At 40.6% G+C, this 25,767-nt stretch overlaps 1 protein-coding gene across 21 annotated transcripts in view; it reads right to left on the reverse strand.

Moving 5' to 3' along the window:
- ESRRG (estrogen related receptor gamma) overlaps positions 1–25,767 on the reverse strand; it is a 607,874-nt gene that overhangs the window by 547,205 nt on the left and 34,902 nt on the right. For 2 of the 21 annotated variants that reach the window (XM_070501499.1, XM_070501506.1), the window contains exon 1: positions 13,839–14,107. The exons of 6 other annotated variants lie outside the window; for them this stretch is intronic. The gene's annotated coding sequence lies outside the window, so the exon portion shown is untranslated. 13 more of the 21 variants (XM_070501513.1, XM_070501491.1, XM_044762912.2 and 10 more) reach the window with 9 other exon arrangements.

Consider the following 25,767-nt stretch of genomic DNA (forward strand, 5'->3'; position numbering starts at 1 on the left):
GTGAAACCAGCAACAGTTTATTAAGCACTTACTATATGCCAGCCATGGTGTGAGATACTTCTTATGCATTATCTCACTTAACCCTTTCACCTACCCATTGGTGTGCATTATTACCCTCAATCTACAGATGAGGATGTGGAAGCTGAGAGAGGTGAAGTCACTCTGCTCAAAACCTTAAGTACGGTGAGGTCCAGAGCAAAGACTCCAACCCAGGTCTGACTCTAAGGATTGGGCTCCTAAATGCTGTGTAACTGACACTTTATTCCTGTTCTCCAACTTGGAGAATCAAGGCCAGGAAAAGTTAAAATAATGTGTTTTATGACGATTTACCCAAAACCTCACTTGGACTTCGTGTTCCCATATCAGCTTCAAATGGCTTCTTCCCCCCCACAAAATGAAACTAGAGTTTCTTCTTTCATTTCTTTTTGATAAATAAAGCTAATATTAGACTATCAAATAGACCATGAGGCCACAACTAACCAGAACATTCTTAAGAATTCTTCCATCGCAGCATGCAGCAAGACACTCCAACATCTTTAAAAAGTTTAATTTAGAAAAGAAAAAGCTTAAATATAAGTACTCTGTTAACACTTACAGATGTCAACAAAGAGTTTGCTAGATAAAACTCTTGAGTGTATACAGAGGGGGCTGATGCTCTTACGGCTTACTGAGCTTTTAAATTATAATCCCTATGCTTTTTTCATGTGCTGGTTGGGTCTATCGTGGCATAGATATTAATAGGAAAATAAACACCTGAAATTCTATTATTCAGTATGCCATCTATGAATGTACAATTATGCATCTATTCAGAAGCATCTGTATGTTAAAAGGAGGTAAAATATAAACACATCATTATCTTTTGTTCCAAGACGATGCAATTATTTATGCCATCTGTTTGTAGAGGGTGGTGTGGCTCAGGAGACCAGTTCAGGTCTGTTTCACCTTGAGATACAACACGCTTAGAGCCAGACCTTTGCTTAAAGTGCCTGTGGTTCTCTGAGCTCCTTCAATTCCTACACACTGGGTACCAACTAGGTTCTCCCTCCCAGTCTAGATTCTGTGTGTCCATTTTTTCCCCAACTTTGAAAACCAGAGTTTCCTCTTTCATTTCCTTTTACTAAGCATAGCTGATATCAGTACACCAAACACCATGAGGTTAGCACTTAACACAGGTACAATTTGTTAACATTTCTTGGCTGAAGGCAAATTTATGAATACAATCATTTTCACATATGGAAACCCTCTCTATCAGAGACATGCAAATAGCATTGTAAAACCTGGTCCTTGTAGAACTCAGCAAAGGTCTGCGTGGATGCAAACCTTGAGGTTAAGTATAGCGCTTCTCCGAGTATCTGCCTGTGCTCATTACCATATTGCAGAAGTTGCTTCTAATGCAAATAGTTTTCAGAAAGACCGGGGTTACGAAATAATTCAGAGATTTTGGAAGGGAGAGAAAAGACAGTGGCATCATGTAAAAGCTAAAAAACAAAATTAGCTATTCGTCTCCTATCAAAGCTTGAGGACTTCTAGCACAGAATCAGCGTGACCTTCCATGAAGGAAGCCCTGGAATATACAGATTTCCTTTTGGTTTCTAAAATAAAGGTACTTACCGGTGAAAATCCACAAGTCACCACACTTTGCCCAGAATCACACTGGCCACCCTTCTCCATGGAAGCAGAGAGTGGGACCTGCTAAGTTTGTGGAGATACCTACTTGGGTTGGTTAGAAATAGGTGAGGGGGAGGAAGGGGGAGAAAAGAAAGGCTTTCCCTTTAAAACTGAACAGAAGCTGGTACCAGATCACATGACCTTTTACCGTAATTTCTATTAAAATCATTTCATGTCTGGTTGCCTCTGCTCTCCTGGCTCATTTGTATTGTTTACAACAAGTCATTGCACTGGCAGTTAGTGGTGGCTGAATCCATGGTTACCCGCTTCACATTCACTAGTTAAATGGAATGCAGCTCTGCTGTGGGGTTCAGGGAGCAAGCTCTTAAGAAACCACAATCCAGCCATCAATCAGGCTAATCTGAGAGAAATTAATCTTATAAATATAAGTATTGGTGCATATTAAAAATTGATAGAAAAGGGGCATGGGCTTTTCTTAGTTGGAGTTGCAAAAGTGGACAAGCTGAGATTTGACTTAGAGACTCAGAATGTTCGTCTGTGGTCTCCATCTGACAGCCATTCAAGTTGTGCATCTAAAAAGCTTTCCAAGATAATACGACCACCCTTTAAAGCAAATTCACCGCCCCCCCCCCCAAAATCTGGTGAGCATTTATTTTACCTGAATGTTCTTAGGATCTAAAGAGTACCCAAATACAGATTTAACCAGTCTGCAACCCCAGCAAAGTAACTTAAACAGATACATGCAAGACAGTAAAACACCAAACAGACAGCACTGGGTAGAATTCAATTAAGACAAAACCTCAGTGGAATGCTCTTTACCAGTAAATTAAAACTGCAAACTAATATGTCTTATTAAGAGCACAAACAGTACAAATTCTTTCTATTGTCCATGAATTTATGTGGTTAATTCTTTCAAAACATTCCCCACAGCAAACTTGTTTCTCAAGATGGACATGACCAACAATTATAATTCCTAATAAAAATTTAGAAGTTTTATAGTTTAATGCCCACGATCATTGTCCCACAAGTCACGCCAAAATGCTAAATGAGAGCAGCAAATAGTTAAAGCTAACATATTACAACCCCATCTACTGCAAAGTCACTGTATCAGAAGCTAGAATTGATTTGTTTCCTCAGAACGAATTGAAAATGAATGTAACATAACGTCGGAAAAATTCCTCCTGCACTGCTAATCGGATATTGTATAATGGTTGATTGCAGCTCTGCCCTGTGCTATTGCTGCCTAAATCATACATACTTACACGTTCTGGGTTCTTCCAAGAGTTTGGTGCAGTTTCAAGGACAAATGTCTTAAGGGAGCCTCTCTACTGTGCAGCAGAGAGCCTAGCTCGGATCTGATGACAAGAGCACAGTGCTAAATCTGACAACAGAAGCAAACTTCCTGCGTGGAGAGGAGATCTTGGAAAGTCTGAGGGTTAAAAAGGCTGCTTGAAATGTGCTGGTTGATTTGCTCCCTGGTTGTGTATACACAGTAGCAGCCTGATCTGTGTTTGCAGCCCTGCAGAAAGGAACCTTTACTGAAAACCAATGGCATCACATTTCAGCGGCGCTGGTGCCAAGTGCTGGAGAGCACAGCAACCTTTGACAACTTCACACAATTCAACCCAGCAGACTCACCGCAGGTCAGGCAGGAGTGTGGAAAGTGTCTCCCCACCGGCTTTCATCTCGAGTGTGTTAGCGCAGCTCCCGGGAAACCAAACATTGTTACCGACCGGACTCGGACAACGGTGTAAGGTATTCCCTGGACTTATCTTAAATACGATCTCTACCTCCGCTGTCCTGACCTACCATCGACTATATGTTCACAGAATTTAAAAAATGAATCCCAATTTTTAAAATATGTTTCCCTCTGTTTCTTATATAAACCTTCAAAGCCACGGGGTGTTACTAATCCTGTGTTGAGTATTTAAGACTCCTCTGACGTTCCTCGTAAATATACGGAGGAAAAAAAAAGACAGGGTTGGGTGGTCTGGTCCCTATATTCTGTATTCTGCCTCCAAATTCAGAGGCTGGAGTTTTAAAATGATTGTTTTGGTGGGGACTATTTTATTACTGTTCATTATAAACTGGCCGTGTCTATAGAACTTTATTCCAGCTGAACCTACTACTATAATGAGGCTATAAGGATAGTAGGAACAGGCAAGCATGGAAGAACATGGAACATGCTGTTGGAGAGTGGAATCACCTTCTTTAACACCCGTACTATGGAAGAGAATGGAAATTCCAGACCTTGCAAGAGGAAAAGTTGAGAGCACATAAGAAAGTGGGGATGGGGGGCGCTCCTGGTTGCTGTAACAAACTTAATCCAAATTATTGGTTAACTACTTCATCATCTACGTGTTCCTCACTGCCCTCCTCTCCCTTCTGTCCCTATGACAAGTCTAGATTATAGTCTAGTTTATAGTCTGTTCTATGGTATTTTCTCACTATTTGTATTTTACTTCAAAGGGCAGAAATAAGAAGTGACAGTTTCACAAAAGGCCGTGATAAATGTGTCAGGCAGCAAGGGAAGTGTTGCCGGACTTATCTGAAAGCCCGCCCAGGAGCTGCCTGGGCAACTGGTGAATCATCCAAGGCCTTCACTTTTCATTTCGGCCACACTATTGTTCAGACGTAATGATAATTCCCTTACGTTGGAGAGCCCACATAATGTAAGTCTGGGCTCAGGTACCAGAGAGGGTTAGCTTCCTCTCCTGACTCCACTACTTTCTATCTGCATGAGGTTAGGAGTTGGTTAAAATCTCTGAATTCCTGTTTCCTTATCCATGAAATGGAGACAATATATCTGCCATACACGATTATCTGAAGATGTAAAGAATAACCTATGTCAAGGGTTTACCCCCGTGCCTGGCAGGCATGCATTTATACACATTTACTGCATCCCCTCTCAGAACCAGACACAGTGCCAGAAACGGGGGGTACAAAGTCAACAGAGACAGGGACCCCACGCTCAAGGGAAGTGCTGCCAGTGCTAGATCTTTCCTCCTTCCTTCCCGTAATTTGCATAGTCTCTAGCAAAAAGCACTAAAACACTTTCAAATACTTTGTCTCATAACAATCCTATGAGATAAAGGAAACGATGCCCAATTTGCAAATGGGAAAACTACAGCTTAAAGAGGTGAGGGTCACACAGCTAGTAAATGGCAGCCCGAACGTCAACTCCAGTTCTGATTCTGTCGCATACTCTTTAGAGGATACGTATGAATTTGGCATGGAGCATTCATTTTCTGCACAATTCTATATTGTGCTATCTTAATAGCATCATGTGTGTATATGGTACTAGGTAAAGCTGTGTAAGTCCCATTAAGAGAGAGACTGTATCTTGAACTTCCTTTGTACTCTCTGACAGACCTAGCATCATACTAAACATATAACGTGTTTAATAAATTTTCCTAAATTTAAAAGAAACTCAAGCTCAATTTTACCACCTATAGTCAACCTAATAGGGAGCTACAACTCCTCAACAAATAATGGTTTGGAGGTTATTTGTGGCCTTCCAGGGCTCATGGTACGTCTCCAATAACTGCCAAATAATTAGATGCATGTCAAAGTTTTTAACATTGATTCATGATAAAACCACCCAAAGACTGTTTTCTTCATTTGTTTAGCACTTATTCTGTACATGGAGGGCCTAAAGAATTTTGGTAAGAGCGACTAAATATTTACTTTTAAATTCAAATTTGATCCCAAGACATCTCTTGATTTCTAGGTTCACTTCAGTTTCTAGGCTTACCAGCTCACCAAGTGTAGAATTCCACCATTGATCATTATCTTGTGAATCAGAGCAGAGCATATGGTCAACGTCAGGTAGAAACAAAGCAGAGTTTTGGATCTCCTTTATAAAAGTACATTGTCTGCACAAACAACCCAAATTTCCTGAATAATTATGGAACTACTGCTTCATTTTATGCTTTGAAATGTAGTCCATTTCTGATGGAAAAATTGGCTAGACATTTGTCAATGAATCATACATAAAAATGGAAATATTCTTGAAAGAGACCGGTATAGAATCTAGAACTTGGAGTTCAACTGATGTGTTACATTAATTAGTTCTCTTATATCCTGGAAATCTTTTTTTAAAATAGAACTTATATCATTATTTATAAGTATTCACTGCCAAGCAATGATTCCTTCAGCCTTAACAAAAATCCAGGAACTTTAGATTAATATCAATGTCATGGCAAAAGTGTAAATGATAGGCAGTGTTTGAGACAAAGAAAACAATTATTGAATACATTGTTTTTGTTTCCAAAGTCATTCACTTGTTTATTTAGACAAGCTGTGGCCATCTGTAAGGGAAAGTAAATATGCTCCTCACGTACTGGCATCACATACGTTAGAATTGCCAAGCTTGCTACATTCAACTGGCCAGCTGCATACTATTTCCTGCTTCCTCCCTAAAGAAAGTAATATGTGAAATACCTACCACAATTCCTGGACCACAGTGGACAAGAAACATGCCTACCAAAGACCACTCTGGAGCTGAACAAATTGGCCTAGGACTTGCTCAGACCTGGTCAGGATGGAGAACTGGTCGACCCAGTGACTTTTCCTCAACACCTAAAACTAAACATATACCCATGAGTCTCACTTAGCTCTCATAACCATCTTGGAAGAAGATGCTTTTAGTATTCACATTTTTCCATATAAGACAAAATCAGAAAATTTAATAATTTCACAAGATCATACAGGCAGTAAGTGACCCAGCAAATATTTCAAAATGGCTGCTCTAACTCTAATTCTAAAGATTTTACACAGAACTAACATACAATACTTTCCCTTCAGGAAGAGTGTGCACACATTAGTTTCCCCCTTTTTCCTTTTGGTTTCTCATTCCACAGATCACTTCAATGCAGACCAGATACTCTTTCACACACACACACACACACACACACACACACACACATACATACACACTCATGCACATGCCTCTCTCTTCTATCTTCAGCTGCCTCCCATATTTTCTTCTCTCACATCTTGGCCAATTATTTCAGGGAATAATTTTTTTGCTCCAGCTTTCCTCACTCTCCTGCTTTTCAATGAATTTGTGTGTCAAAAAACAAATCTCATTTATGCACCCCTATGTTCATTGCAGCATTATTCACAATAGCCAAGATGTGGAAGCAACCCAAGTACCCATCAACTGGTGAATGGATAAAGAAGATGTGGTATATATACACAATGGAATACTACTTAGCCATAAAAAAAGACAAAATTGTGCCATTTGCAACAACATGGATAGACCTTGAGGTTATTATGCTAAGCTAAATAAGTCAGATAGAGAAAGACAACTACTTATATGTGGAACTCACTCATATGTGGAAGATAAACACACACATGGATAAGGACAACAGATTAGTGACTACCACAGAGGAAGGGGATGGGGGGAGAGTGAAAGGTGAAAAGGGACGCATATGTACGGGGATGGACAAAAACTAGACTATTGGTGGTGAACACGGAGCGGTCTATATAGAAACTGATATATAATAAGGTACACCTGAAATTACACAATGTTCTAAGCCCATATGACCTCAATAAAATAATTTTAAAAAGATCTCATCACAGGTGATAAACTTAGAAGTGGTGCTAATGTTACACTATTCCTAGGGAAAGACAAACTGCATCTTTTGCAACCAGCCTCTAAAAATCCTGAAAGTTTCTAAACATCCCTTTCAGATACTCTGCAATAGTTTCCATCTATCTTTTTAACTTCCAGTTATATGTGCATTCTCTTAAACATCAACTCTCCAGAGTCTAGATAAATGATAAACTATCATTCAATTTTATGGCTTTTATGTTATGTTTATCACTTGTATCATAATAGAACTGTTTCTCACATTTTTTTCCACCCTTGATATACAATATTTCACTGCAATAAGTAACATAGGCTTTTACGGTCTAACCTAGGACAGTAATCAACCTTTAAGCTTGTTTCCTGTGGGAAAAAAATGTGTGTTTTGTATATCTAATAACTGATCTACAAATGAGAAATTTTAATGTGAACTTGAGTGTCTAAATTCCATGAGGCTTTCATTTCAAACTACTGAACTCATTTACTACTCCACATACTAATATTTCTAGTCATGGCATAAGGCCATACTTAAGTAAATAATTAGTTTATAGAACAGAAATAAACAGGAGTACAGTTAATTGGTTGATTCATTATTAATCAATCACTTAATTCGGAATCACAGGGGCCATGTAAGTTGAAGAGCATTAAGTTGAACCCCTTCATTTTAGAAATAAAGAAACAAAGACCCACTGTTCTCCAATGAAGATGGGTAACCAGATCATCTTATAAACTCTGCTTAGGACCATTCTGACTGATCCTCAGCTAAAGATCAATGTTCAGTAATATACACATTAGGCAAAAAGAGCAAATTTCTATCTCTGAAGGTGATAGATCCAAAGGCTCATCAAATATTATGTCCCATTTCTGCAACCTTAGGAAAATAAATGTTCCCACTAAATAGAAAATGAATTTCTAATAACTGAATTAAACTGTTCATCTCAATAGCCAACTTAGGATTTCTCTCCACACATAATAACTTGGAAAAATATATAGCCTGTGTTTACTATAGCACGATAGCCACAGTCTCTAAGAAGAGCTATAACTCGCTAACAATTTTCCTGATTTATGTTTGAAAACATACAGGGCATGAAATGATTTCTGCAACCTTACATTTTCCTCAAGAACACTGGTAGGCAGAAGATATATTCCAAAAATCATGTTGGATTGCTGGTTATGGCTCCTTTTTTAATAGAAATGTGTGATAAGCAATTATACGTGCTCGACCAAAAAAAAAAAAGTCATCAGATTTTTTCCCCCATTAAGATAGGAAAGGAGAAAAAAGGAAGCAAGGAAGAGAAGGAGGAAAAAAAGAAGGAAGGGAGGGAGGAAACTCTGATAAAAGAATATTTTCATATAATGTTTGCATTGTAAAAAGCGATTGCCTTTTTAAGTGAGAAAGGGCAATATATATTCTTCTAAAGAACAGCTTATGGATAATGTATGGTTATAAGCTATAACTCTATACAAATGTTAGTTATTCTCGTTCTTAGTATTTAACATATATGGAAATTTGCCTTATAATCTATAATTGTGCTAATAAAAACAGGTATTCACAAATATAAATTATATTGGTCATAAAATCAGCCTTATTAATCTAATATATCTTAGAGTGAAACCTAATTTAAATGGGCCACTCTGGTAACACAGATATCTGGAAACACTGTTTATCCTACTGCAAAGTATCTATCAGAACAGGAATACAAAAGTTTTGCTAGGCTTCATATAAAGTTAGCATTCTGAAGTTAAATCTTCAAAACAGTAAAAAAAAATCACTATTTCAGATATGCATATTTGCCCAGTTAAAAAAAATTAATTTGTAGAAGAGAAGTAAGATAAGTATATTCCTTAATTAGTATCCTTTATAAAGTTCTATCTAGGTTACTTATTTTAGTTGATGTGCCATCGGAAACAGCCATAAGCAGCCATAAGTAAATAAAATATCTTTGAATTGCCAGTGTCTTGCCCTTTATCACAGGGATTCCAAACACATTGAACCCTCTTTTGTGGTAATTATGATCATTCCCTTGTTTAAATGAACAAAGCATCCTTCTAATAGAAATATAAACAGAGGCCTGATTTAAAAGTACCAATGATTCGTCTTCTCAACTACAGGTGTGATCAAGCATAATGGTATAAATACACCATAAATATCGGTGCATGGTGTACACATTGGAGGGAGTATGGGAGGTAAGATTGACACCCAATTCAATGGAGGAGGTAAGCTAAGAGAATAGTGTCCTTGCACAGTTGGAACTCACCAGAGTTGAGTAAATGAATGGTATCTAATCTCTAAGAAAAAGAAAACATCCCTAGCTACGTGATAACGATACACAGGGTCTTAATACTATCACAAGGTATACTTCAGGAATTGAAAGATTCGCAAAGATTTTTCCAGCTACCTGAATCTGAAGATCCGAAACCATAAAGCAGTGTATCTGCATTCTATTCCAAAAGACGGTATTACTTTCTGCAGTCATATCTTAAAAGAAGACCCCACAGCATCTGTCTGGCTCTCCTTCTTGGCCACCACCCCCATTGATTCCAACACAAAGTACGATTATAAATTAGGTTCAAACTAATCAAAAGAACATCGTTCCAGAGAAAGATCCTTAAGCTCTCCAATAGCACCGCATCCACCCCATCCTCCAGCAGGAGAGAGTGAGGAGCACACAGAACTTATTTATCATTCTCTGCTCTGATTCCTAAGGCACATTTACTCTACCGGGATGGAAATGCGAACCAAAAAACTGAATTGCAAAGTCGTGTTCTTTCACAGCTTTAAAAAACTGACAACAAAGTGACAAGAGAAAATTTCTTTGTTTGCACAAGAGGCCCCAGTACATTATTTTGACTTTCTAAAGATATTGTAAATGAATAAAAAAATCACAATATTACGAAACTTGGTAATCGTTACTTCCAAATGACAGATTCTATTGTTCATGCAGAAATTTTCAGTTGGTTTTCTCATACCAGTGGTTCAATTGAAAGATTTACCAACTGCTCCCTAGAGAAAATGGAAGATCTGCATTTAAATGGAGATATGTTTCCAAATGCACCGTACCTAGAAGGCAGATACTGTCAAGGTTTCTTAGTGAGAATAACTCAAATTGTATTAGGTACATTTTGATGCTGTAGCTATCTCCATTTCATAGGGCTCGGTCTGTTTCCATAACATTCTTTTTCCTCTGTGCATTCTTTGTAATATTGGTCCCAAGAAGTTAAAATTAAACCTTGCTGCATTGCACAGCCCACACACTAACAACAAACAATTACTACTGTACGTATCATTTGTGATGTGTACAGAAAAAGACCACAGAAGATAGGTTGGCCAGAAATGTTAAATAATTGAAAACTATAATGACCTAACAGAGTAGTAAGCTTAGTTTACAATGCAGCCAATTTAAAGCCATAAAAATACTGTGTAAAAATTTTATCTTGTGGTTGACCATTACATAGCCTATCTATTATTCAAAAGCATCTCAACAGTGTTTTTCTTCATTAATGTGGCTTTTGGCATTTCCCTCAAAATCCTTCTGTTCCCCTAGTTTTCCAACAATTTTGAAACAGATACAAAATTCTTGCCTTATATCATAAATTCCCCTAACCAGGATGATGAGATCTTCAGTGAGTGAAACCAATGTCATAGGTCAATCTTTAAGGGATAATTTCACTTTCTCAGTAGGATTTGTTTTGCATTTAACAGAGTCGAGGACGCAAGACATTAAAAAATAATAAAACAGTACTACTGCTACTTGTATTGACACATCTGTAAACAAAAGGAACACCTCGTAAATAACCCCCTTTTCTGTGACACACTAATCCAAGGATTTGTCTGTGTTACAAAATGTCATAAGGCACCAGGAAAGTTGGGCCCTGAGTGTTCGGCTAAGGTGCATAGCATGTCTGTGAAGGAGAAAAAAGAGACACTTAAGATCAATTTCAAACATAAGCCCATTACCTCTGGTAGGCTCTTGCTAAAATTCTGGCTGTAACCAAAATGTCCCTGTAAGCACGGTTACTGAGAACAACCCCAGAGATGTTTTCCAGGACCACTTTCTCTCCCAGCCCTTCAGCTGTCTGCATAGTTAGCTCTACCTTATCTTGCTGCCCTGCCACTCGCATGCTGATTCAAATTCAGAACTCAAAATGAAAGATGAAATATCTCGAAGATCACTTAATATAGAAATACTGTGGCAGTAATAAGAGGTACTCAGGAGGAGATGGGAACAGGTACTCTCTTGGCAACCTTTTAATTTCTGGAAAAATTGCACAGAACAAACTGAGCGGCACACACATGGAAACCTAATCGATTGATCTGCTCTATTCTGTTAAAGCAATACCCATCAGAAAGGCTCCTTGCTCCTTTCACAATTCCCCTTAAAGAAGACCAGGAGGTTTCAGTACAAACCATGCACCAAGACTTAAATGCTATTTTGATTTATTAAAGAAATAAATGATCTTTTACCTACTTTCATCACCCCAGTCAATGGACGGTTTTATGTGCTAAATGATACCATTCTCAATATACCCACTTCTAATTCTACGTAACGCGAGTTTAAAGAGTTATGAGAATTGTTTTAGTAAAAGTAACAAAGCCATGCATCTCAGACACATCTATGTTTGAGACATCAACTAGGCCAGTTTCGCCATATACTTGACTCTTTTCGTATTTGAAGGAAAAGAAGCCCCATCCATGTCACTTCATCCCCATCAATGTTTTCCTGTATCTTCTTTCTGTAAGCTGTTCCTCAGCTCGGATTTGAGAACTGTTTAAATTTCCCTCTCTTTCCCACAATGACAGAACTGTTTCTCAGGTTGGTTAATTCATTTCGATACCATCAAATCTACTGGACAGGAAAAGAAAAAGAACTCTGACCCCACTCCCCACTCACATTCTCCTGCCTTCCGCTCGCTCGAGGGCATTTCTTCCTCTTCTCTCTTGCCTGCTGCTTCTGAATTTGGGCATTTGCCAAACACACTCCCCTATTTGGTCTTTGGACAGCGTGAGAAACAAAGGAGAGTTTCTCTTCAAAATCAGACCAAGTCATTCAGCTGCTCCAAAACACTTCAAAACATCTGCAGGTCACTGATCTTGACTTAAAGTATTAAGCAGGAGGGTTTTGAAAGTAGTAGGAGGTCATATGCGGACCTAACAGTTTCTCTTAACTCACATGCTGAGAATTTTTTTTCTTTTTTTTTTTTTTAAAGGGAGAGAGAAGGTGCTATTTTCAACACTGCTCTCTGGTTTACGTTAGCAAAATCATTTGCTTTCTGTATGTGTCTGTGTCTTATTGTACGGCCGCTGGTTCTGGTACTACGACAGAAACACAGCAAACGTGTTTCCCTGGCTGAAGCAGACCCATGTGGAAATTCACAACACAACCGAAGCAAGCACAATAAATAAACGCATACATAATCATTCCACAGCACTGAGGGTGGAGGGGGTTTCTCCAGGCCCTTCCGGACTCTTCTAGAATTGCTCAATAAGAACCCGAAAGGGGGAGGGGGTGCAGCTAGGAAAAGGTTTCCAAAGGAAGAGAAGGGGAGGAGAGGAGATTTGCCCTCTGTGTCTTTCTCTCTAGGGGGTCTCCCATCACCAAACATGGGGGGGGGGGGTTGGCAGAGTGGGGGAACCGCTGTCCTGCAGATGCTTCTGACAAGACTTGAGGGATAGAAGGGGGTAGGTGGTTTGAAATACTTAAATGATGGCCGGGTGACCTCTGTGTAACTTCAGAGACTCCCTCGGGAAGGTGAACGGGTTGGGGAGACAGGAGGGAACGAGGCGTAGAGGACGGCAGGGAGACCCCTAGGACGACAGCAGCAGCAATCACAGAAGGATTTTCCAGCCCATGACAGCAGTCCTCAACTCCTGACACCACCCCCTCCCCCATAACCCCTTCCCCTATCCCCTCGCCCCAGAAGACCCCAGGACTCTCCCCAACCCCTCCCGGTCCCAGTGCCCCAACTCTGCCCTCACTCTTCGCCACTTTCCCAAGCCCTGAAGTCTCTCTCCAGGAAGGGGGGAGGGGAGAGGTGTTTAAAAAACAAATCTCACTGAAATCAGAATTTATCCGTGTCTCTAGCACACACGCTGACAGTTTTGCAGTCATGGTAAAGGCAAGTCTACCCGAGGTGGACAGGACTTATGGTTGTGTTATTGGCGGGGGCGGGGGGGGGGGGGGGTGGCACCTTTTTTTTTTTTTTTTCAAGAGACTCTAAACAAGTGAAGGGGGAAGGGGGTGGCAATAGAGATTTCCACCAGGACTGCAAATCGAGAATGCCCCCGATGCAAATGTCTGTCTCCAGACGTTGATGAGAAGGATTTGGACCAGTTACCTTGGCAGGGTCACAACTGCAGCAGGTTAAGCAGGTGAGTCGTCGGGGATTTTAAAGAAGCCGAAGCCGGGTTCTTGGGCTAGGAAAGTCTACAAAACCCCCATGCAGGAACATTGCACATCTTACACACGCCTCCTTTCGCTGGGCTCCCGCGACCTCAGCAGGCGAGGGGGTGCTGGCCGGCCCGCCGCTGGCAAGGGCACGGCCACCCGCTCTGCCCCCGCGGGCGCGGGGCCGGCCTGGCCCCCGGGGTCCGCGTCCCGAGCGGCTGGGGACTCACCGAGCCGGGCTGCGAGGGGCAGAGGGGCGCCCGCGGCTAGCCGGAGCGCCGAGGCGCCTCCCTTTTCTCTTGGTAGCGTCGGTCCGCACTCCCTGTGACCCAGGACGTCATGATGCCTGTCTGTTTTCTCAATGATAACTTGGCAGAAGAAGCGAGAGGCTGCCAGGTTCTCCTCGGGTGGTTACGTGGTATGTGCACGTTTCTGTCTGCATGCATTTCTCTCTTTCTCTTTTGCAAAATAAATCTATTTTTTGCAAAAAAAAAAAAAAAAATGCCCGGCACTGTCAGGATGTGATTGCATTATTGCGTTGGCATAATTGACGCCTCTGGGTGTGTAGATCTGTGTGTATGTGCGTGTGCTTTTTTTTTCCCCTTTAAATCTGGCTGCTCCTGCCGCCGCCGCAGCCACTGCAAACGGAAACCAAGGCTGCATTCATCTTTTGTCTTTCATTTTACCTTCAGGGTGACATTCAGTGCCAACTGCTCCCTTTTGACCATCGCCCATCCCCGCCTGGGCCAAATAAATTTTAAAAACGTGGGGGGAGGGGAAGGAAGAGCCCTCGGCCCCAAGGCTGGGGTATCCATTCCTTTGACTAGCGGACCCCAAATCTCCCCAACCCACCTCCCACCCCTAAAAAAGCATTTTCCCTTCTACCCACCGGGCCCAGGCACAGAATCGGCACCAAGACGGCCAGGAGCATCCACCCGGGGCCGGACACTCATGCTCGCCGCCCACTCTTGCTGACTTGCATCTCTCAGTTGCCTTCCCAGTGTGTAGGCCTCTCACAACTGGTGCTATTTTTGTCTCCCAGAGATGTTCTTTAAAGCCTTTTAAAAATGGGGAGGGGGCAGGGAAGAAAAAGAGAGAGCCAGAAAGAGAAAGAAGGAAAAGCCCAAGCTGGGATTTCAGGGTCTCTGCAGACACATCACGAAATTTGGGGGTCTCCTGGCATCTCCCCCACTAGGGGAGTTGGAAAGGGCAGAAAGGATAACTGGCTTTTATCCGAATTCTTCTACAACAGCAGGAAAACTTTTTTTTATAGGAAAATATTATTGCTGGTTATTCATGTATTTGTCATTTTGTTAATGATATTTTTTAGAATCAGTAGGAAAAGTCTCAAGAATAACCCTTAATATTTATTTCTGCAAATATGAGAATGTCTTTTAGATGGTGTGGCCACAGGACAGGTAAAGCTGAGACCATGTCTTTTTACAATATTTAGTTTGTGTTTATTTATACGTACGTTGGTATGTCTCATGTAGCTTCAATTAATCATAATATTGTGTATATTAATCACTATGTGTGTGTTACTGAAAAATAAATATCTACCGCCAGGTCTGGCAAATACTTTGCCTTGTTTAATCACTAGTTCCCCATTTGGCGTAGAAGAATGGAGTTTGGAATTTTTTTCCCCAAGCCTCTTGTTGACCTTGGTCACCATCATGTATTGGTAAAGTCACTGTTCCTCCTGATTCCAAATTCCTAAAGGATGACAGCAGAAGCCGAGGTTGCAAAAAAATACAGCATGGACAGGAGTGTCTCAGATCTGAACAGCAAAGCCGATCGGGAGAAAAACTTTTGAATTTATCCCAGAGGATTGGCGGCTGCTGTAGGTTTAAAAATAGTTTACCTATTTGAGAGCTTGGCTAAGTTTAATGAAAATAGCAAGTAACTTGTTAGGTCTTTTCTCTTTAGAGTCACAGACCAAGAATCACTAGCAAATTCCATAGGCAAGACATTGTAATTATGCGAAGATCAGACGAACAGAATAGGAGAAGAGACTGGCTAAGGCAAACCTAAGAAGGTCGCAGGACTATTGAGTAGTAGACACATTCCGAAACCTGAACAATGCCTCGCCACTCTTAATGATTGGACGTGGCTCTCTGGCTCTCCTTGGAATGCCAGAAGGATGAAATGGTGCAGACTTGTCCAGGGCTTAGAAGGTACCAGTGTCAAAGATGACTCTTAAGAAAGGTAAGGGCCTCTTCAAAACTCAAGTAGGCATCATCTTTCGAAGTGACGGGTAACTTTTCCCGAACTATCCAAGAGAAGCTCGTTAATATTCAATCAACCAACCTGGTTCTCCAGATTTTTTACTTATTAACCTCAAAACCGGACCCTTAGAGACCCACGGCAAAGAGGAAGAACCATAACAATTTGACTAACTTTAATCCCTTGAAATCCAATTTTTTTTTTTTTTCCGACAAATGCCTTCCATGCTGTTTGTCACCAATCCACATGCCAGTGCAGGCAGCCAAGTGATTTCCTTCCCCAGGGGTGAGACGTTTGAGCGACTAGCAAAGTGCTGGAGTAGAGTGTTCAAGTTCTCTGGAGGTTTGAATAGATCCTTTCTAAGGCCAGACTCTCTCAATCAAATTAGGCCTAAGAACGGCTCTCTGTTGTTTATCCCAGTTCAAACTCCTCGGACTGCTTTCAAGTCTTTATTTTCTGTTTTCACCCGAAATATAACAGTTAATATTGTTGTAGCATGTTTGGTTTCACTGCTCAAGCGAACCAAAGGGCGTAAAAACGCTTACTAAGGTGGATGGAACACACAGACGGCACTGTTCTAAACTTGACTTGTGCTGAGACTTTGTAAATCTAATTAAATCTTCCCAAGAACAAATGAGAGAGGGAGTCTTGGTATTCTCGTTTTCCTTAAGGAAATGGAGGCACAGAGAAGTTAAGTAATTTGCCCAAAATTACACAGCTGGGATTCCAATTCAAGTGGCTCGAGTCCCCACTCTCAAGCTCTCTGCCTACCTATTCAACTTTCTTTCCAATGACTCAAATCATGCACCTGTGGTTTAGTCAGGCTGCTCACCCACTGCCCATCTCACACAGTCTGTACTCCTACTCTAATGTCAGTGCCCAAACATTCAATGCCCTTTTCTGCCTTATTGTTATTCAACTTCTACCCATTGGTCAAAGCGAGGCTCAAATCCTTCGTCACCCACAAAGCCGTTATTTACTCCTCTTGGGTGTGTTGATCATTCTATCTCTGTTCCACAGTGTTCACTCCTACATATGACATCACTGTTCTTGAACTGTTCCTGGGGATGATTTTTTAATTTCTTCTTCACCTCTCAATTCCTTTCTGACAGAATTATGTTGGTTTTTTGTTTTGGGGTTTTTTTTTGTTTTTTTGTCTCTTCCGGTTTGCCTAACATAGGGCCACGTATAGCACTGGCTCTCATTAAATGGCTTCTGAGGCACTAATGGACACGAAACTGCCTTTGGAGACTAGCAGGCCCATTTTCAATTTGAAAGAAATTGAAAGTTTTATGTAGCCAAAGTTTTATCCTTTTAACTAGAGAAACTGCAAGCCTATTTCTCCATATTTCAGACAGACCCTACAGAACACCAAGAAAGATCAAAGGTGACATTATTTCATTGGAAAAGCATATTTTCATGAGGTAGAACTTAATGAGAGTGTGTTCCCGGGGAAGGAGGGTGAACACATGTATAACTGTAGTATTTGGAAAACAACTGTAAACTAAATCCTTATGACATTTTTAGCAGTTACAAGCCTTTATCTTCTATGTTTTGAGTTTTCTCAGCGTCAAGAAATTAATTTTTCTGCTTAAAAAGAGAGAAAAATTGGGGCTGGCCTGGTAGTGTAGTGGTTACGTTCCTGCGCTCCACATCGGTGGCCCAGGGTTCATGAGTTTGGATCCTGGGCACAGACCTACATACCACTCATCAAGCCATGCTGTGGTGGCATCCCACATACAAAATAGAGGAAGACTGGCACAGATGTTAGCTCAGGAACAATCTTCTTCACCAAAAAAAAAAAGGGGGGGGGGGGACCAGTGGTCAGAAGACCTGTGATCTTATTTTTTGGATCTCCTACTGATCAACTGTGTGTGACGTCTTGCAAATTACTTAATCATTTTGGGCCTCAGTTTCCTTCTTGCACAAGGAGAGATTTACCCAATTTGCAAGGTTCCTGCAGCTCTAAGCTTCTACAAGTCTGAAACAGGAGATAAGAAAGAAGGAGGGAGAGAGAGGGTGCAGCCTAGTAAAACTGGTTTCTTTTTTCTTTTTTGGAGGATACAAAAAATATGCTGTTGAGCTGAGGTTAAGTTAACAAAGATCATATTCTAATTCCCAAGTATAGTTAAGTATAGCTCAGAAAAACATCCGTACGCAAAAATAAGTTCAAACTTACCTTTTCCAAGATGGTCCCCTTAATATGAGATTAAATGATGACAAACTGAGTGTACTAGTAGCACACCATATCAGCCAAAACGTCATGAGTCACCATTCATGCTTGCCTACAACTTACTTTCTTTCTAGCACTATCAGATTGTTGTCCAGACCTAATTTGACATGAATGGATCCAACCGTTTCGGCCTGGATGCCTTAGACTCATGTGTAGCTTGAATTAAATCATGAAGTTAGTTCAAGGACACAGGTCTGTGATGAAGAGACCTGGGGGTTAAAACCAGAATGGGACCTCGTACATATTTCCTGATATAACTAACTTTGAGCAAGCTTCTGTGCCCCTTTCTCTATTTATCCTTATGCATTGAATACTCTAACTCATCAACCTTCTCACCAGGTCTTTGTTAGGAGAAAATGAAATAGCAGAAGGGAATGCACTTGAACAATACAGCAAAATATTATCATGGCAGTGTGCTTCCTTTACACCAGAGTTGTGTTTGTAAAAATTTTGCGAACTTAGTAGGGCATATGGAAGCAAGAATTCAGGTCTCCTGGCTGAGAATCTAAGTTGATTTCTACTACGTCTTGCTAGTTATAAGACGTCACAAAGGCCTGCAGCTAACTAAGGGTGGAATCAGGATGACTGTGCAGATCAATTGCCCTGTCGCCGTCCACACTCAAAAGACACGGTACAGACTGTGGGAAAGTATTACAGCGAATAAAATCAAGTAGGACCACGTTCATTAGAACATTTATTTAAAATAGAAATGTATACCGTGCCTCTGACATAAAAGAATGAAAACAATTTCATAGAAGGCAGAGATCCTCAACTCAGATTGCATGATAGCTCTAGGGATCCATGAATGAATTAAGAAACTCTTAAAGTTGTAGGCAAAATGTGTGCGTGGGTGCACTGTTCTCAAGAGAAGACCCATAACTTTCAGCACATTCTCAGAAGGGTTCATGACTCCAAAAAGGTTAAGAACCACTGATGTAAGAATAGTTTATTTTAAAACTGATCTTAAAGAGAAGGACACATTCATTCAAGCCAAATGTCATGGTGAATACAACATGGATAGCATGCAATAATCATCAGTATTCAGAATGATGGCCTTGAGACACAATAAAAGCCTCAATCAGCAAAGAAATTTATTTTCCAGGTATTTTACTTAACTGACACAGGAGAATGTACCAGCCTTTTAGAAAGATTTGAATATCGAATGAAAGGAAGAAGAGGTTTCTGGTTTTGTTTAAGCTGGCTGGATAATTCTCTGTGTGCTAAAAACGGCAGACTGGTGTGAGAAATTCTCATTGTTTCGGGGAGCAGAGTTAAGGTCCACTATAGCTGTAAGCTGGCAAAGGATGGGGTCCCAGAGCAGAATTATAGCACAGAGGTGGCAAGGAGAGACTGGAGGGATATTTGGCAGGAAACTGGAATCAATAGACTTTAGTGTCTAGCTTGGGCAACTGAATTAACGATCGGATGTTAAAGAGGTACAAATAAAGGCCATGTTAAGAAAATAATGAATTTGGTTTGGGATATGTTAGGTTTAAAGGCCTGTGGAACAGCCAGCATCCCCTGGCGTTGGAAAAGATTTAGAAGAGATCTGTGGCCAGGGAAATTTATTTGGGAATCATTAGTGAATTGGCAGTGACTTCGGCTAGTAATAAAGATGGGAAAGAAATTATGAATGTAAATGATTTAGGAACGTCTGAAATAAAATTGCATTTATTCGAATAAAATCTAATTTGTGAAATATGAAATTATATAACAGCCAAGGCAAAATAGAGTAAGTGATTTTAGATATTTATAGACCCCTGTATTTGCACCAGAAATTTCCAACTAGAACTATACATCTCAAATTTTATTTTACACCTGAGGTTTTCTGGAGTTCTTTCATTTCAAAGCTCTATTTTCCATATGAGATTGTGCATTCACCGCCTGGGTTCAGAAGGGAGGAAGAATTCTCCTTGGCAACCAGGTTCAACTGGAAAAAATCATCAAGATGTCACCCGATGCCACAAGTCACTGACTATGTTCTCAGCTATGTGGCCCTGCCAGTTGCTGAACCAGCAGAGGAAACTCAGTGCCATGGAAAGAACACAAAACTTGGAGTCAGAACAGTTGAGCATGAGTCTAATTTCTCTCTCTTCCTGCTTTTGCGACCCAGGGAAAGTCATGCAACTTCTTACAACCTGGATTTCCTCTTGAATAGATGCCCTACCATCCTCAGGGAGTGATCCTGCGAGCACTGGTGTTTAGGTGATCACCAAAGGGATGGCATGAGTGAGCCCAACCCCAAGCTTCAAAGGTCACCTCCTTGATGAACTCTTCCCGGATGCAGCGTCCCACCCTCCTCCCTGTGACTGCCCAGTGGGGTCCATCACTCTTTTCTCTCTGTCCCCATCAACATACTTTTAGGACTGCTCTTATCATACTTCACTTTAATTATATCAGTATGTCAGTCTTTGCTGCTCAGCGGTAAATGCCTTTAGAGTAACTGATGTTTTCGTGATCTTTTTCCTCCTAGTGCCTAGCACACAGTAGGTTCTCCACAAATGTTAAATGCATTAGAATCAGAGGAGAGCATCCGCCTGCATCTGTTCCTATTCCAGGAAAATTCTTTAGCTAATCTGGGAAATGAAAACAGCAGGGCCAGCCTTACTGATAGCCCAGAGCTTATATGGTATGTGTGTTTTACTTAGAAGGGGCTTTTCTCTAGTAAAACTCCCACAGTTACTGTTATTATGCCATCTTAAGTGTACAGTTCTGATCAGGAAATAAAGTATGTCATTTCCCAATCATATTTAGGCTTAAAATGCAAATCCTCCCCTCCCTCCAAAAAAAGGTTAACACTGACTTCATTTGACATGATATATAAATGCTGGATACCAGCTTTTGCTGGAAAGCTAAGGAGAGGAAAATGAAGAAGGTGAGAGAGGACACTGTGACCTAAAGGGAGGTTGAGTGGCTGCCACAGGGTGGTAGAAAGAACCCAGAAAACACAACTGAATGTCCCATTTCAAATTCCTGAAGAATGATCTTAAGCTCTCTATGATGAGTTATTGCATCTTTCAATGAAATTATAATATTTAAGTATCAGGGTTCTTGGGAGGATTAAATGAGATAATGCACATGAAGGCAAAAAGAGACAGCTGATCAACACTAATTCTGTGCCCTCCCTTTCTTCCTTCTTGCCTGTTTACCTTCCCAGAAGGAAAGAAAATCAAATTCATCGATCTGTAACCACCATCAACTTGTACACTTTTCTCTTGGCCAGGCTGCTAAAAAAAGAGGATCACAGGGATTAGCTATGTCAGTGGTCTCCCAACCTTGCCACCCACTGGAATCCCTTGGAAAACTTTGAAAACTCCTGATGCTCAAGTGACATCCTATAGCAGTTAAGTCAGAATGTCTGACGGTTGGAGCCAGGTGACGGGAATTTTTTTGAAAACCCCAAGTTATTCTAGGGTGCACCAGAGTTTGGGAACCACTGGCTAAGGCAGAGAAACAAGCCTGTGGCCCTTTCATTTAGCTGATTGGAGCCTGATGCTAATAAGGCCTGAGTTTGGGATTCTGGTCCAGAACAGGGCAGCTCTTTAGTCTTTCACAGACCCAGGATGCTCACTTCTTCTCCTTCAGCCCCCTTGGGTGCAAGCTCCTTATAAAGGAACCCTAGACAAGGTAATAACAGTGGACTGACTCGTCCCAAGTACCAAAAAGGCAAATAAAAAGTACCTAAGATACCTGTATTTGTACTACCTTACAACGCAGGAGGTACTTTCACACCTTATTTAATCTTCAAAACAACTTGCAGAGTCGCCATTATTATGTCCAATTGATAGATGATAAAACTAAAAGTAAAAAATGCTCAACTTGCTCAGGGACAAGGGGAAGATTCAGGTCTCACACTTGGGTCCAGGGTTCCAGAACAGAAGCACTTTCCCTGGACCATTCTGCCTCAGCAGCCATACTGAATATCGGTCAGCAGGGTCAGACCCACATTTGAAGGCTGCCTCGGAGCTATGCTCTAGCTGCTCTGGCATGTGAGGGAGGAAGGAAAATATTGTTAACAATGTTTGAGTTAAACAAGTTTCTTTCCAGCAGGCCTTTTCAAATTACTTAATATGCTAAAATCACTATAAATCTCTAAAAATGATTATTTCCAAACATGGAACAATGAATCTCTTTTTAAGCTGAGCATTTCTCAGGGCTAATGTCCCTTGGAACGCCATTCAATAAAAGCTGCCACGACTTTCCTTACCTCCTTTAAGACTTAATGTTTGAGTTTCACCCCCTCAGAAAGGACCCCCCAGAGCACATAATTTAAAACTGAAACCCCACTTTGTCCCCACTGCAGTCCTCCCCACCTGCTTTCCTCTTGTTTCACCCCAAAGCCCTGACACCTTGTAAGAGACTTCATAATTTTCTGTTTTTGTTTATTATCTGCCTCCTCCTCTACGACTGTACACTTTATAAAGGCAGGGCATTTTCTGGCTGGGTTTTTTTTTTTCCACGATGATATTTCCAGTACTTAGAAGGGTACCTGGCCCTAGGTAGGTGTTCAAGAAATACGTGTTGAAGGTACAAATGAGAGGCCAAAGAGAAATGTGCCATGGAAGAAATTCAAAATAAAAGTATCTTCTCCACGGTTAGGGTTTCTTCAAACATATCTTTTCTAGTTCTTAGTTATCCCTTACAACGATCTAATGAAGTGGATATGATTCCTACTTTATAGAAAAATAAAATGAGAATTAAACCAATTAGACCTGTAAGCAGAGCAAAAAAATTGGTTAAGCAAAAAGATGGTTAAACTAGAATTGATTCTTTTTAATTTTCTGTGTAATTATTGTGGGATAAAGTATATGGTAGATGTTTCCAACAGTATCTGTGAAACCTAATATAAGTGTAGATAGCCATGAATTAATTACACCGAGGCCTAAGGCACCAGGCCAGGAAACTATTTTCCATCTACCAAAACCAAGATATAAAAATTCAGCAGACCCCTGATAGAACTATGTTAATCATTGCCTGGATTCAGATTTGCCATAGGTCAAATCACCTTTTGAGGAATGTTCTATAGAATTCTACTAGAAGTCAGCCGGTAGCACAGGTCTTACCTGGGTCCTCCCCTGTCATTTCACAAAGGCCCCGCCATATAATAACAATGCTTAGCATCACTGTGGAGCTGTTCTCTGTAAAGGTCAAAGTGCCGTGAACAATTCAAATCTAAGCAGAGAGGATGATGGTCCATGGAGCTCAGAAAATGACCCAATTGACCAATGCCTCTCCAAACACAGAGAGTAACAACGAAGTGGAGAATACTTAGTAATAATGACAGATGAAGGCTCTGCTTCTCTATGTTATCCTTTTTATCTAGAGAAATTACATTTATGAAGCGAGACTCCTTCAGTAATGAAAGTGGTATTTATTAAACACGCTAGAAACTACAAATCTAAATGAGCATTTCCCGACAAAACAGTCACTTGGGGAGGCGATGTGATTACCATAGCGATCCTGTGATTGCTCTCAACATTTTGGGAATTCCTCTTTTCAAATCACCTTCCTAGCTGGTTTAGGACTCACACAAGAAAACCTTTATGCCTGCATTTTATGTGACAAAAATACATTCCGACCCTAGGCGATCTTGGTTGGTCAGTGTAGTGGGTAACAAACTGGCAGCCCATCGGAATCTCCCAGGCATTTACGAAAGACACAGCGTGCCAGGCTGACCCCGACTCGCTGTCAGCAGTGGGAACTGGGAGTCTGTTTTTGAGCAACCATCCCAGATGATTCTGATGCATCCAGTTTTCTTTGTGCACTTGGGTTTGAGAGCCCTGCTACCAGGACAGTCTCAGCCAATGAACCTTCTTCTAGTTTACAGCCACAAAGTCTGAACCTTTAACATCCAATCATTCACTCACTCACCCAACAATTATGGAGTCTTTACTATTTTGTTTTACAAAAAGGAACCTGTTGGTAGTGAGAAGGCTCCAAGTGAAAGGATGTGGATGGTTAGGTCAAAAACATCCCTATTGGACACATCCTCCTTCTCACATGCTCTCTTGGCCAACCTCATGGCTTCAACCTTTGCCTTGGAGACAGTCCAAAAAAGAATGAAGAGTGTAGACTCCAGAATAAAATTGCCTGGAGTCAAAAATCTTGCTGACCATTTAATCAGGTGACTGGGGCAAGTTACTTATCTGCCCTTTGCCTCAGTTTTCGCCATCTGTGAGATGTAGCTAATCATAGTACCTACCTCCTAGGCTTGTTGAGAGCATTAAGTAAAATGACGTATATCAAATGTTTGGCACACTGTTCATGGTTTTCAATAAATATTAAGTATTATCATTTTAAAAGTATTACATGCTAATAATTCTTAAATCATAAATTCTACATCTGAAATCCCAACCTCCTTGCTTACCATTAATACATAGATGCCCATCATTATTTCAAACTGACGAGACACAAATGTGAATTAATCCCATTGGCCCAACTTCTCAAATTCATTCTAGTTTCTCTGCTCCCAATCTTGGTTCGAGCTACCAATTATCTGTAGGGTCGTTCAGTCTCCAAACTAAATTCATCTCAGATTCTTTCTCCTCCCTTACTCTACCTCCCATGCCAACAAATACACAGCCACCCACATGCACATTCACTTAGTGATAAAGTCATGTTGATTCTACCTCGACGATTTTTTTTTCCACTCTTGCATGTGGTGTGTGTTTTAAACCAAGGTTTATTAAGACATTACTACATGCCAAGGCTAAAGACTGTATATCCATTAATTCACATAAATCTTACAACCATCTTTTGAATTCAGTGCTGTTATTATTTCCATTTTTAAGACGTAAAAACTGAGGCATAAATTGGTTAGGTTGGGAACTGGAAGTCAATCCTGACAGAATGGTCCAGAGCTGTGCTCTTCACCACTACACAGGACTGATGCTAATATCTTTAAAACAATAATAGTACATATCTTTAAAATAAACTAATATGTGTTGAGCTCTCAGCACAGTATACCCTTACAACAATCCTATGACACAGATGCTGTTAAAACTCTGCTTTTGCAGATGAGCAAACTGGGGCCCACAGATTATGAGCTGACACTTCTCTAGTTCAGGTTTCCATTGTGTATTGCCTGGGCTAATGAAATTACCTCCCAACTATTCTCTGCACCTCCAAGTTGAAATTTTTCCAATTACTTCTCACTCAGATTTCAGAATAACCTGTCCAGAGCTTAGTTCTTGTCATTTATTCTTTAAAAAGCATTTATTGAAAACCAACTCTCTTCCAAGCAATATTTCTCTCATCCATCATTCACACATCCAAGGTAAATCTGACATGGCCTTGTCTACAAGAAGCTCTTAGTCTTTGGGGGAGAGTGGCAAATACACAGATAATTTCTATAATGTGTAACATGTACCCTATAGAAGTGGACAGAAAAAAACCCCAAGACAGCATGGCATGGGATAGGGGGAGAATGGGTCAAAGAAGGTCAAGCATGAGCTTAGTGGATTAGTATAGTAAGCCAGGAAGCTGATATGGTAGAGAAAAGGATAAGAAAGAAGAGAGGGCCTTGGTGACTGAAATTGAAAAAGACACAAATAAATGGAAAGATACCCAATGTTCATGGACTGGAAGAAATATTTTAAAATGTCCATACCATACAAAGTAACCTATAAATTCAATGTAATTCCTATCAAAATCCCAATGGGATTTTGTACAGAAATAGAAAAGAAAATCCTAAAATTCATAGG

The sequence above is a fragment of the Equus asinus genome, chromosome 30 (assembly GCF_041296235.1).
Source record: "Equus asinus isolate D_3611 breed Donkey chromosome 30, EquAss-T2T_v2, whole genome shotgun sequence".
Classification (NCBI taxonomy): Eukaryota; Metazoa; Chordata; class Mammalia; order Perissodactyla; family Equidae; genus Equus; species Equus asinus.